Source organism: Mercenaria mercenaria, chromosome 13 (assembly GCF_021730395.1).
Source record: "Mercenaria mercenaria strain notata chromosome 13, MADL_Memer_1, whole genome shotgun sequence".
Classification (NCBI taxonomy): Eukaryota; Metazoa; Mollusca; class Bivalvia; order Venerida; family Veneridae; genus Mercenaria; species Mercenaria mercenaria.
The window spans coordinates 46721248-46735300 of record NC_069373.1 but is presented as its reverse complement, the minus strand read 5'-3'; the positions used below and the strand labels follow the sequence as shown (position 1 = coordinate 46735300).

The following is a 14053-nucleotide window of genomic DNA, read 5'->3' as shown; positions in this document are numbered from 1 at the left end:
ATGACCAGTTTTATGCTACTTTAAGGCTCGCATTGATGCAAGTTTTTGTGGGGGCTTGTTGCATATAGATGATGATGAATGTTTACCTCAATTTTAGGACCTGAATACATTGATAGTTAAACAGGCTGGTAACATTGCCCGATCAGGCTTTGGACATAAAAACTAATATTTCTTGAAAAATAATGAAGATGTTTCCTTCAAACTTGGTCCATTTATAAAGCATAACATATGATACAAACTAAAATAAAAATAACTTGGTTGCCTTAAGTTTTGGTAGAATTATTTCCCTTTTTCATATTTTTATGACGCATAATTTTTGAAGTCCAAAAAATAATGTTCTAATGCTAAGTTTAAAACAAAAAAAGGGTTCAATGGCTTTCTAATGGTCTAAATTTTTGCGCTAATACATAAATGTATACATTTTACTGTGCTCTTCCTTACAACATTATAGAGAAATGAAAGTTGTAAAAGAAATGTTCCTACATCTGCACTAGAAACAAAGTATTCACTCTAAATATATAGAAGATAGGTATTGGCGCAAAAGTTTGGAGCAGTGGAAAGCCATTGAGCCGTTTTCTGTTTTAAACATTGCATTAAAACATATTTTTTTGGACTTCAAAAATTATGCATCATAAAAATCTGAAAAAGGGAAGTAATTCTAACAAAACTGAAGGCAACAAAGTTATTTTTATCTTAATATGCATCATATGTTATGCTTAATAAATGGACCAAGTTTGAAAGAAATATCTTCATTATTTTTCAATAAATATTAGTTTTTATGTCCAAAGCCCGATGGGGCAATGTTACCAGCATGTTAAATGTTTTATGTTTATATAGGGTCACATTAAAAAATCTGTTTAATACTTATTTAGATCAGTGTTTTATGCTAATTTAGGTCAGTGCTAGTTTAGGGCTTTAATGATAGTCAAATTGTTTTATGCTACATAAGGACAACATTGATAGCCTATGCTTTAATGTTAATTTATGGCCTCGTACTTATTTTGGGTCACATTAAATTATCAATGGTTTTATGATAATCACTGTTTTATGCTTACTTACTATAAGCCCCATTAATGCTAATTTAGGGGTGCCATTGATAAAATTGGTATTGATCTATCAACAGTATACTGTCAGATTGCTCAAAATTTGATGACATAAATATTGGAGACATTCCAGGGTTCAAGTGATCCAAATGTAGAAAATTTAGGCAAAACAACTGGGGACGGTATAAATTGCCAGAGTTAGCTCTGGTTCTCAAGTATCGGTGCTCGAGCACTTGAGTGTTTCAGTGTATAATATACAATTCCTTTTGAAACTCATAAGCAAATTTCAGAATTCTGTCTTTATACCAGTATTATTTTGTATTACCAATTTACCATAGTGTACACTGTTTTCTTAGAAAATTCAACAAGGCTCGACCGATTGATATGTCCATTTGTAAATACAAGAACAGATCAACTTCAGGTGAATGGAACTTCCTGTAGTACTGGGCCTCTGGCAGGACAAGTGTGATTTTAACCAAAAAATATAATGAATTCAATCAAAACACAACCAAAGAGTAGCCAAAGCATCTCAACAGTTGAACACGGAAATTGATTCATTCTCAAATCTAAAGTCCCATTCTGTTATGTTCCTATAATAGATTGCATTAGATAGATGCTCTGTAGTTCATGACCAGATTAGAGTCTATTTGGGCCGCGCCATGAGAAAACAAGCATAGTGCGTTTGCGACCAGCATGGATGCGCAGGCTGGTCTGGATCCATGCTTGTCGCAAAGCCACTATGTTGGTTTTCTTATGGCGTGGCTCATTTGTACAAGACATTAAAATAGATGCTGTAGAATGATAAGTGTTGATTGCAGAGTACAAAATGCAAATTTTCGAGCCCTGAGAAAGCCTTGATTTGCTTGATACTTGCTCAACAGGCGTTGGTAAAGGGTAATATTTTTCATGATGATTGGTTGTGCTTCATGTAGTGGAGTTGTTATTCCCTTGTGTAGAGATTAGTGTAGGTGTAAAACTTACCAAGTTCAAACCTCTTATTTCCTCATTGAATTTTTTAATATGGTAATTTTAAACAATGGTCTTATTAATTTTAACCAACATGAATAAACAAATACTTCGCATTAATGAGCAAGTTGTTGGTTTGCCAATGCAAGAGAGATTTTTATCAGGTTTTGCATTTCACACCGTCTAGCCAGAAAAGTGCAATACAATAGGCCATTTAACAGTTTGTATTTTAAGTCCCTATTGTTTTTATGAAATATTGATTTCCAAAATTGGTTTGCATTTCATATTAACAGAATATTAGTAAAAATCTGATGACACGGGTGACTTCTTTTACACATACAAACCCACACAGTCTGGCCACCATTACTCTCTGCATGGGGAAGTAATTTGTTGAACAAGGGAAATAACTAAGAATTGACCCACATTATATAAGCCTTACAGAGTTATTTGCTGTACATTTTATGACTGGCATCAGTTGTTTAATATAAAAATCTCTTCCATTAAATCCTCTCAAAGAGCACTTTCTGCAAAAAAAAACCCCCAAAAAAACAACATTTCTTAGATGAGCCTAGAGAGAAAATGGTTTTCTGAGAAATCAGTGTCATTATGAAGAAAGAAATGAACTTTATTACAGATAACTTTATCTCAACAGACTTTTTAAGTCTACTCAGTAAATTGTAAGATTACAAATCAAAAGGTGACAAGTTTGACTCTATTGAAGGGCTTTGTGTTCTCGGAGACTCTTTGAAAGGGGGACATCGTGACTGTTTTTAGCTCGACTATTCATAGAATAGTAGAGCTATTGCACTCGCCCATGCGTCGGCGTCCGCGTCCGCGTCCTCGTCCCGATTTTGGTTAAGGTTTTGTATGTAAGCTGGTATCTCAGTAACCACTAGTGGGAATGGATTGAAACTTCACACACTTATTCACTGTGACAAACTGACTTACATTGCACAGGTTCCATAACTCTATTTTGCTTTTTTACAAAATTATGCCCCTTTTTCGACTTAGAAATTTTTGGTTAAGGTTTTGTATGTAAGCTGGTAACTCAGTAACCACTTGTGGGAATGGATTGAAACTTCACACACTTATTCACTGTGATGAACTGACCTACATTGCACAGGTTCCATAACTCTATTTTGTTTTTTTACAAAATTATGCCCTTTTTTCGACTTAGAAATTTTTGGTTAAGGTTTTGTATGTAAGCTAGTATCTCAGTACTTACTAATGGAAATGGATTGAAACTTCACACACTTGTTGACTGTCATGATCTGACATGCACTAAGCAAGTCCCATAACTCTAATTTTCAAAATTATGCCCCTTTTTCGACTTAGTAGGTTTTGGTTAAATTTTTGTATGTAATCTGATATCTCAGTATCCACTAATTGGAATGGATTGAAACTTCACACACTTGTTCACTGTCATGATCTAACATGCACTGTGAAGGTCCCATAACTCTACTTGACATTTTTACAAAACTATGCCCCTTTGACTTAGCAGTTTTTGGTTAAGTTTTTGTATGTAAGCTGGTATCTCAGTATCCACAAATTGGAAAGGATTGAAACTTCACACACTTGTTCACTGTCGTGATATGACATGCAGTACAGAGGTTCAATACCTCTACTTTGCATTTTACAAAATTATGCCCCTTTTTCAACTTTTGTATTCATTCAATTGACAAGGCTGTTGAATAGTCGAGCGTTGCTGTCCTCCGACAGCTCTTGTTAGTTATTCAGTCTCCATATCGGAATTTAAGTGAGAAAGTTTTGTCAGTTATTTGCGTAGAATAGATCAGGCCTAATACAGACTCTTAGAGAACAATGGTTATACAATGTATGTTTACTGATCGCCTTGAAGTGTATACTGTTGAAAAAATGGTGTTAAACAAATGAAAATATTTAGTGTCAGACACATCTATATTGTACATTTTATGCTTTTTAATGAGGGACTCCAACTTTGTGCTTTTCTTTCTAGCATTTATAAACCTTTGCCCAAGACGTTAAAGGCACTGACCTTTAGATCATATGGCAACAACAACGCAGGTAAATTTTTATTGCCATGGCAGTCTGGGTTCAATTCCCTACTCAGGCATGTTTTGTTTTTTCTTGATTTGGCATTTTTAAGGTAGTTCAGAAAAAAAACTCCTTTTGTAAATGTTCATAATATGACCAAACGGGAGACAATCAAAATCCCCTTGATCAAAATCCCCTTCACTGAAAAATGACAGGGTGTTACAAAATCCCCTTCATACTTTTGCAGGGGGTATCATAATCCCCTCTGTGATTTTTACTTATTTCATCAAGTTCAAATACAACTATATACAACTTTAAAAAGTCTATTGCATAAAGGACGTAAATACAATGCCTTTAGCAGACATAATAGCACTGATATCTATATATCTATAATGTTAATCACAGAGGGGATTATGATACCCCCCCCCCCCCCCCCCCTGCAAATGTTTGAAGGGGATTTTGTAACACCCAGTCATTTTTCAGTGGAGGGGATTTTGATCAAGGGGATTTTGATTTACACTCTGACCAAACTTCAGTTTTAAAAAAAGATCATTTTAGCTCAAATCTTGAAGTAGGGGCTCCAAGTCTAAACAAAATGAATGTTTTCTTGATGGGAAACAACTCTTTATATATTAATTTCATTTCATTGTGTATTTTCCCTTGCATGATATATCCAAAATAAGCAGGATTTGCGAAAATTATAGGTAATCATGTTCTGTATTAGCATTAAATTAAAGCCCTTAACAGCATTAGTGGAGCTGTCAGCCTCTTGCTGGGGCAAGGAGGTACACACACGCAGAGATTCACGCCTGGTGTCAAAACAAAATAAAGGATTTGGCAGTGGCTTAGACAGCTCAAGTGCACTTAGATTGCACTGATTGCAATAATTAGTAATATATGCAAATATGAAGGAAATGAATGCGTTAAACCTGCAAAAACTGTTTATATAAAGAGACCTAGATGTTGTAACTTAGATAGTTTGACCTGAATTTAGTTATGCAGTCTGTGCAGATTGCATTAACTTAAAAATTTCAAATCTTCATTATTTGGTGCAAAAAGTTTAATTTGTTTTCGATTTAAATCTTTTCACGCTGAGACTTAAATTTACAATCTGGTATGAAATCTTTAATTTTCTCTTGCTCTCTCTATCAAGATAACTATTACTTGCATTAAGAAACTTTATTCGCAGCAAAACAAGTGCAAATTTAGTTGAATCTAAACGTTTCGCAAAAAAAAAAAAAATAAATTTACTGCCGTAGGGATTCAAAATTCAAAAATGAAATGATGGTATTTGATAGACTTTGATGTTGTTTTTTCATAAAGGCAAAGGAATATATAAGTGTCATTATACTACAAGGGAGACTAGTTAATGGTAAATGAATAAAGTAACAATTTTATTGCAGTAAATAGTAAAATGTATGTGTGAAATGCTATGCGCTAGATTTGAATAGACCAATGAAAATCTTTAATAAACCATGTTGATATAGTTGTCGCTATGGATATTATGATGTTAACGATGTGGAACTTTTGATGTATCAACCTGGGTATCTATTTGAAGTGAATTCAGAAATAGATCAAAGTAAAGTTTATGTAAAAATTTGAATAATCATTACCAGGTTCAAGATACTCGGACTTGTAGCGGAAATCCAAGTTTTCAAGGTAAACAGTTTTATTTGATTATTCATTTTACAGTGCAGCTATAGCTTCTTTAGAGTAGAGCTAAAACTTGTTTTATTGTGGAGAGGTGGTTGCTGTGGAGAGGTAAATTTGAGAAGAACTTGATCTAACGAGGAAGAAAATACCTGCTTTTGTAGAGAGGTGCTTTGGTCTTTAGAGGTGTTGTTTGCAAAAGTTGGACTGTATAGATTTTTCTCTGTAATGAAGCCCCTGCAAAGCAACAATGCTTTATATGGAGTTTGTTGTTTAAGAGGCCTCCAAGGCCAAGTAGTTAAGATGCTGACTTCAGATCACTTGCTCCTCTCAGATGACGGGTTTGAACTTCACTTGGGCTGTAGGATTTTTTTTCATGTGAGTAAGCCATTCAGCTGGCTTACGGAATTTTGTTGCTTCTACCAAGGTGCCCGCCCATGCCTGAATTAATGCACAGAGGGGCATCTGGTTTCTTATTCTGCCATGAAAAGCTGGAAAGTCGCCATATGACCTATAACTGTGTCACCTAACAAAAACAAAATATTGTTGTTCAATCTTATTGCTTATTAAAAGTAGGGTATAATGGGAAAAAAAGTATTTGCCTTTGTTCTCAAGAGATGTCATTAAAAGATTTTACACTGCAATTATAGTCTTCTTTCAAGGCGAACCATTACCTTATGGTGTTGGTATTGATCATAAATTGATTATAGTGTGCTGGATAAGTAGTCTTCCCTCAGATTTTCAGAATTATGTAACCCAAGGTATTAATTTATGAATTAATCAAGCAGTGTTCATTCCAGGATTTTTTTAAGTGGGGTCAAAGGGCCCCATGATGGCAAAAAATTGGGGACATTTGAAAAAAATTGGGGCCATGAAAGAAAAACTGATTTACATGAAAGGAAAGGCTGTATTTTTAACACTTTTCTTACATGGAGTTCAAGGTATTATTTTCGCGGTTCGTAAAACATAATTACAAAGAGAAAACGGACACTTCACAGGTCGCTCAACACGACAAAAACGAAACAAGTCATAATATTTTGACCGTTACCGAAACTTAACCACGGAAAGTCCAACAGCCATGAATGCGGATTTACTAGGGAATTAATGTTTGTCGCCTGATTTTGGCTAAGCGGTTAGGCTATTGAGTGGTCTAGCGGTCTCGAACATGTCATCTTTCTTTGGAAATTTGTTCTCCATCGTCTGCTTTTTTTAACGGTTAGAGAAAAACGTAAAACTGGATTTCTTTTTTCTCCGAATCGCGACTGGTTTTTTTTTGTCCGCCATTGCATAGCAACATTGAAAGCTGTATGTTGTTAGGCGACCGGAGACTGGCTACTATTTTAACATCGACCAATGAAAATGCGCGTTACGTCATCGTAAGAGTCGTATTCGATTCACAACTTCTGGAAGTCGGCTCATTGTAAACGGAATGTTTTCTGAAAAAGTGTGCGCTATAGGGCAAACTTTTATGCGCCAATACAGTAAAATACGCGCCTATGGCCCCATGGCGCGGCCTGGAATGAACACTGATCAAGGATGCTTTTGTCAAGGTTTTTCCAGCTTGTTGTCTAAGATTGCTTAGTTTGAGAAGTAAAGGGACATAATTATATCAAAGGAGTTACCTCCTATGAACAACACAGGGTCTGAATACGGACTATGATTGTGTCCACTTTGATAACTTTACCAGCTTCTACTGCCTCAGTGTTCAGTAAGCTGTCTTTCAACACAACATCAACTAAGATGTTTACTGCTCTGACCTTTTATACCACTATGACCTGCATCAGTATATACCATTTTTTGATGGGTACCAGCACTGCTGTTAAAAGCTGTGTCAGAACATTTCTGCTCATTTAGAACATCACTCTTTTCTTGTAATGTTCAGACAGTTCAAGCTGTCTTCTTTCTGTTGCTTGGTCCAGTCCAGAAAGTTGAAACTTTAATAGAGGAGCATTGCAAGGTACCAGTCTTTCAACTCAGCATCAGACTTGTTGTTGTTAACTCTTACCCTGCTATATTTCTACAATGAACTTGTCCGTCTTTCAGTCATAGACAGTACCATTAACAGTTAAAAGGGGTACTTACCAAAAAGGTACTGACTGAATAGCGAACAGTGCAGATCATGATCATGATCTACACTGGTTGCAAAGGCAGAACCAAGCATGTCCAGCATGATAAAATATACCAACGACAGACTTGTGGTTCCAGAGGAAGTTTCTGGAGTTAGTTGTACCCCCCGACAACAAAGTTGTAAGGGGGGGTATACTGGTTTCAGGTTGTCTGTCTGTCTGTCTGTCTGTCCGTCTGTCTGTCTGTCTGTCTGTCCGTAGACGCAATCTTGTGCGCACCATCTCTCCTTATCCCCTTGACAGAATTTAATGAAACTTCACACAAGTGATCAGTACCAACAGTAGTTGTGCATGGGGCATGTAAGGTTCTTTTAGAAAAAAAAATTGCAGAGTTATGGAACTTTGTTTTTTTGTTACTATACTATATACATAGACACAATCTTGTGCGCACCATCTCTCCTCATCCCCTTGACACAATTTAATGAAACTTCACACAAGTGATCAGTACCAACAGTAGTTGTGCATGGGTCATGTTAGGTTCTTTTAGAAAAAAAATTTGCAGAGTTATGGGACTTTGTTTTTTTGTTACTATACTATATACATAGACACAATCTTGTGCGCACCATCTCTCCTCATCCCCTTGACAAAATTTAATGAAACTTCACACAAGTGATCAGTAACAACAGTAGTTGTGCATGGGGCATGTTAGATTATTTCAGAAAAAAAATTTGCAGAGTTATGGGACTTTGTTTTTTTTGTTACTATACTATATACATAGACACAATCTTGTGCGCACCATCTCTCCTCATCCCCTTGACACAATTTAATGAAACTTCACACAAGTGATCAGTAACAACAGTAGTTGTGCATGGGGCATGTTAGGTTCTTTCAGCGACAAAAATTGCAGAGTTATGGGACTTTGTTTCTTGTTAACACACTATGTACATACAGTCTGCATATGCAATCTTGTGCGTGCCTAATCTACCAAACCCTTGCACACAATTTAATGAAACTTCACACAAGTGATCAGTACCAACCCTAGTTGTGCATGGTGCATGTTACATTCTATTAGATAAATATTCTGCATAGTTATGGGACTTTGTTTTTTGTTACTATACTGTATACATACAGTCTATATACATACAGTCCACATAATTATGCAATCTTGTGTGCGTCAGATTGCAATGTACTGTGTCAGTGCATGCGGGGGGTACATTCATCACCTTTAGTGATAGCTCTAGTTTTCCATATCCTGCCATCATTCTTAGAAGGTGCTCTGTGACAGTTTCACCAAAGGCATACTCATTTGTTATGTGGAAGTTATTTATTGTTAATGATCAGTTTAACTGAACCTTAAATCTACCAGAACTCCGCCCTCAAATGGCTCAATTTTTGTGTGGTTGTTTAAAAAAAGACAGACCAGACAATTTAAGAGTGCTTACAGGAAGATTTTCAACTGATCTTTTGGGAAGTTTTATCATTATTTTTGATCATAAAATCATCAACAGTGAACAAACAAAACCTTGCAGACACTAAAAATATACACTTAATGTTTTTCTTTCTCTGTGTTAGAGAGTTTAAGTTATTTTTATCCAGCTGTTCATTTTGATGGAGTAGACTTTCCATTTGGCTTTGAGATTAAGTCAGACTTGACTTTCTATAATGTGTTTGATTCTTTTTACGCATGTTTTTTGCTTGTTTGATTAACAGAGCGAATGTTGTAATTTTTGGAATTGGTGATATCGTGACTTTACCTAAGGTTGGCTGTGTGCCGATCAATCAGTGCTCAATACTCTCTACGTCACACGCACCCAGCCAGTTTGGCTGATAAGCCTACTGATTGTATCGGCAGCATGTTAGAAATAACATGGAAACCTGAAAAGTTTTATGTTTGCACCTACCTGCTATTTTACTTTACTTTGAGGCCATGCACTGTGATGTACTATGAAAAGTATCTAAAAAGCACAAGAATCATTTTATTTTTGACGGATTTTCAAAAACCAGGCACATTTTGTACATTCGAACTGGTGTATAAAGATTGGTAATGAAACTTGTCACAAGTCTTCAGAATCAGATGGTTTCTGTTTACAGGTGGGGTTCACACAGTACAAATCTAATTAGCATTGTGTTAAAAAAAAAGTTTTAAACTTTGCTCTTGTAACTAACAATTATACTTTAACTGAAATACTGGCAAGCCTGTACCATAGACCACCTGAAAAACTCTGAATAAAAACATTTTTGTCTCTTCCAAGCATGTTGTCTTAAAATACACATGTAAGTTAAATAACTGTTAAATTTTGTTGTTTTGGGGTGAATTTTGTTGTTGTTGGGTGAATTTTGTTGTTGTTGTTGTTTGAATTGTGTTGTGTTTAGAGTGACACCAAAGCAATTTAGGTCATATGGGGACTTTTCAGCTTAGGATGTTGGATGAGGATCCTTTTGTGTGTCTTGGTGTTATTTCAAGCACAGACTTTCACCTGGGTATAACCACTGACCTGCTATATTAGCCGTTTGGTTGGCTTCCTCTTAGAAAAAGCACCAAGGGTTTCAAACCCAAAGAAGAGGCAGGTGATTTATAGTAAACAAGTTTAACCACTTTGCGGTGGCCACATTGGGAGCCCATACTGTTGAATGAAAGGTATTTACTTCTCATAATAATATCATCCTGCAGTTTGAACAGCATGGAAGCAGGTTATTTACCTGTATTTTGTTTTTCACTGCCTGTTACCTGGGCCTCACCAGGTGTGGAGAACCTGCAAAACATACTGTGATAGACAAACAATTATACCACAGGTATGGCAAGCTCTGTGATGGAACTACTTTTCGATTAGGACAGATTGTCACAAAATCTTGTCCTGTATGATGTTTCGACCTAGCTACTCAGGTGGGTCCTACTTTTTTGTCATCATTGTTTTGTTTAAAAAATGCAAGATTGCAAATGTTATTGTGTAATTATGCATAACGGAATCGTAATATTTATGGGAGATGCTTAAAAAATGCATGTGACAGTGCATTTTCGGAACATAAATTTTTATAATCGAGTGCTATTGAAGATTTTCTGCGCTGATTTCTGATCATGCAGTTTGCATAATTGCAATATTAATTAGTCTGGATGATAATCGTATAACATCATACTGTATTCTTATATTTTATGTCATGCAGTTTTTAATGTTGCTGTTAAAATGGAAGATGTAAATAATTTACACACATAATACTGTTGGCTGCTCATTGCCTCTACGGATTATCTTGTTATAAGTTATAGTTATATTTTGATGTTTGCAAGGACATTTGAAAAAGATAGCGCCAAAATATGTACCTCCCTGTTAAATGACACCATAATCGTTCATTTAAGAAGCATTTAAAGTTAATTCTAGGTCACAACTCGGTGCCAGTTTTGACATAGACCATAAGATGGCAGTCACGCAATTGATCTAATTGTCGTAAGACATGAAATATCGTGTTTTTCGATCGGACAGGCTTGTTTTATGGTACGGTTTTAAGTTGCCCACCTGTTCATACAACTTTTATAGTTCATTGTCATCGCATGAAAAAAAAAAAAGATAATATAAGTAGCGCAAATACTGCAAGATATCGTTGACAGAATTTAAAATTGACATATAAATCAATGCAGTCTTCCAGATTATTTCATTTTGTCTTAATTTCACAGGACAACTTTACCAGTTGCAAACATTTTAATCTTAAACATTCGAAAAACAAAGCATCTATGTTAAATTGCTTCGTCCTTTTACATAGGTTAAGTGATCGTCAGATTGTGACATTTTCTTGTTGGTCCATGACATTTATAGAAAAGCATGTACATTTTAAACACATAAGCTTGTACTATTATTTGATTTGCATTTTACGAAAAAATGAAGAATTTGTTGTTCCTTTTGCTGTTCATTTTTATTGATGACTATGGGAGGCCATGGCTGTCACTCAGAGGTCATGGATGTATTGGGTGTCAGTTTTTAGCCATACCATGAAATTTGTTATACTTGGCAAGTAATTGTAATTTGAACTGAAAAATGGTTCAGAAATTATAGGTTGTCATAATTTCTTTGCCAAGGAATATGATTTCAAATGACACCTGTAATCTGGAAATAATTACACTCATTTTTCATTAAGAAAAATGTATTTTAGCACAGTTTATGGAAGGCTATTGGTGTTTAAATTAATTATTCATTATGCATGACAGTAATAATGATTTGTCTCATTGATCTTGAGTCCTGGAGACAGCTGTCTGAATGGCTGATTTTATGGTAACCAGGCCAAAACTTGCTGAAAATTGTGGGTGCAGTATACAGTCTGCAACATGGAGAACTTGGGTCTTTCAGATAGGGGCCAAAAGTAAGAACGACAAAAAAATGAATTTGCTTCTGCAACTGCCATATTACCGTTATGTGCAGCGATATTGTGAAAATAAAAGTATGGAGCCCTCTGCTTGAAAAAAGAGCAACACTTGTTAAGTATGATCTAAACTACATAGGAGTGATCAGTACCAAGCCTAGTTGTGCATATTGCCGGCATGTTCCGCTTCACTGCACAAATGGCCGCCAGAGCTAAAAATAGAAAAATCTTGTCCGGCTTTCACAGGTTAAATTGCTGGCTGGATTTGGACGAAACTTTACAGGAGTGATCAGTGCCAACCCTAGTTGTGCATATCGCTAGTAAGTTCAGCTTTGCTGCACAATATGGCCACCCAGAGCTTAAAATAGAAAAATCTTGTACAGCTTACACGGGTCAAACTGCTGGACGGATTTTGACAAAACTTCAAAGTTGTGCATATCGCACATTCTGCCTTGCTGCACAGAATGGCCACCAGAGCTTAAAATAGAAAAATCTTGTCCAGCTTACATGGGTCAAAATGCTGGACAGATTTTGACGAAACTTCAAAGGAGTAATCAGTACCAATCCTAGTTGTGCATATTGCTGGCACGTTCTGCCTTGCTGCACAAAATGGCCACCAGAGCTAAAACTAGAAAAATCTTGTCCGGCTTTCAATTTAGGTCAAACTGGAGGCTGGATTTCGATGAAACTTCACAGGAGTGATCAGTACCAACCCTAGTTTTGCATCTCGCTGGCATGTTCCACTTCACTATACAAAATGGCCACCAGAACTAATAATAGAAAAATCTTGTCCGGCTTTCACAGGTCAAACTGCTGGACAGATTTCGACGAAACTTAATAGAAGTGATCGGTACCAAGCCTAGTTGTGCATATCCCCAACACATTCTGCTTTGACAGAAACACCTTTTAGTTTTTACATATGTATAGTAAAATTTGTTGACTACTATTGTAGTCAGACTTCTGAGCAGAACTACATGCACTTAATTAAGGTTACAAACCTGCAACTTTTCGGTTTGTGAGTAGAAGGCTCTACCCCTACACCAGTGCACCCTTTAAGTTGATTTAAGTATGTATCAATCAAAAGTCCATTAGTCATTAAGTCAGTGAATGAAGTGGTTGTTTTTTTTTTTTTGGGGTGGGGGGGGGTGGATTGGGGAAGGGGTTGGTGATTTGTTTAGAATTTTCTTGTACTGTATTTGTCATAATTCCAACATTGAATGATAATCGTTGTTCTAGATTTTGTGTAATCTCAGTGCAGAAAATACCTTTTCAACATAGAAAAAAATAGTGATATCTGCAAGAAGCTTTTAGATTAGGACGTCACATGACAGTGGTTCCTCAACCCATTTTGCATGTTCCTCAGTATCTCTCCCCCAATCTAGCTATGCATGCTTCCTTATTAATTTTTTAGGGTCTAAGGCAAAAACGAGCTATCTGCAGTCTTTGTATTTAGGCAGATAGCAGGTTTTTGCAGTGTGTTAACTCCTATCTTTCTCATTATGTGTTATCTTTATATGAATAAGTTTGAACAAAATATCTATCCTATTTTATTTCTATTGAACATACTGGTGTGGTTAAAAAAAATGGGAGAGATTGAAGATAGATATAAAGACAACACTAAAGATAATGACTATGATACAATGTCAGAAGCAGGTGTTAATGATTGTTTGTCCATCAGATAGGTTTGAGATGAATTAAGGTACATTAATTATATTCATTTTGTGTTTTATACCTTCTTGATAAGGCCATGTGACCTTCTGTCATGCATTCAACTCTATCAGATTCCTAATCTTTGAGAGAAGACATAGATTGTGAACATGTAGCTTCAGCTGAGGTAAAAAGCAAGGACATGATAAGTTATGGTAAAATACAAATTTGATTAAAGATTTTACTGTGTGGATTTTGGTCTCCATTAAAAGACTTTTGTTGTCATTTGGCTTACAGAATGTCTTTGGTTCTAAGGATCCA

General features: G+C 35.8%; 1 protein-coding gene across 5 annotated transcripts in view; it reads left to right on the top strand.

The window, feature by feature from the left end:
- Positions 1 to 14053, top strand: part of LOC123530238 (IQ motif and SEC7 domain-containing protein 1-like) — a 155349-nt gene that overhangs the window by 67822 nt on the left and 73474 nt on the right. Inside the window, exon 1 of one of the 5 annotated variants that reach the window (XM_045311006.2) lies at positions 10483 to 10622. The exons of the other annotated variants lie outside the window; for them this stretch is intronic. The gene's annotated coding sequence lies outside the window, so the exon portion shown is untranslated. Of the gene's footprint in view, positions 1 to 10482; positions 10623 to 14053 lie in introns of those variants that run through there. 5 annotated transcript variants of the gene reach the window in all.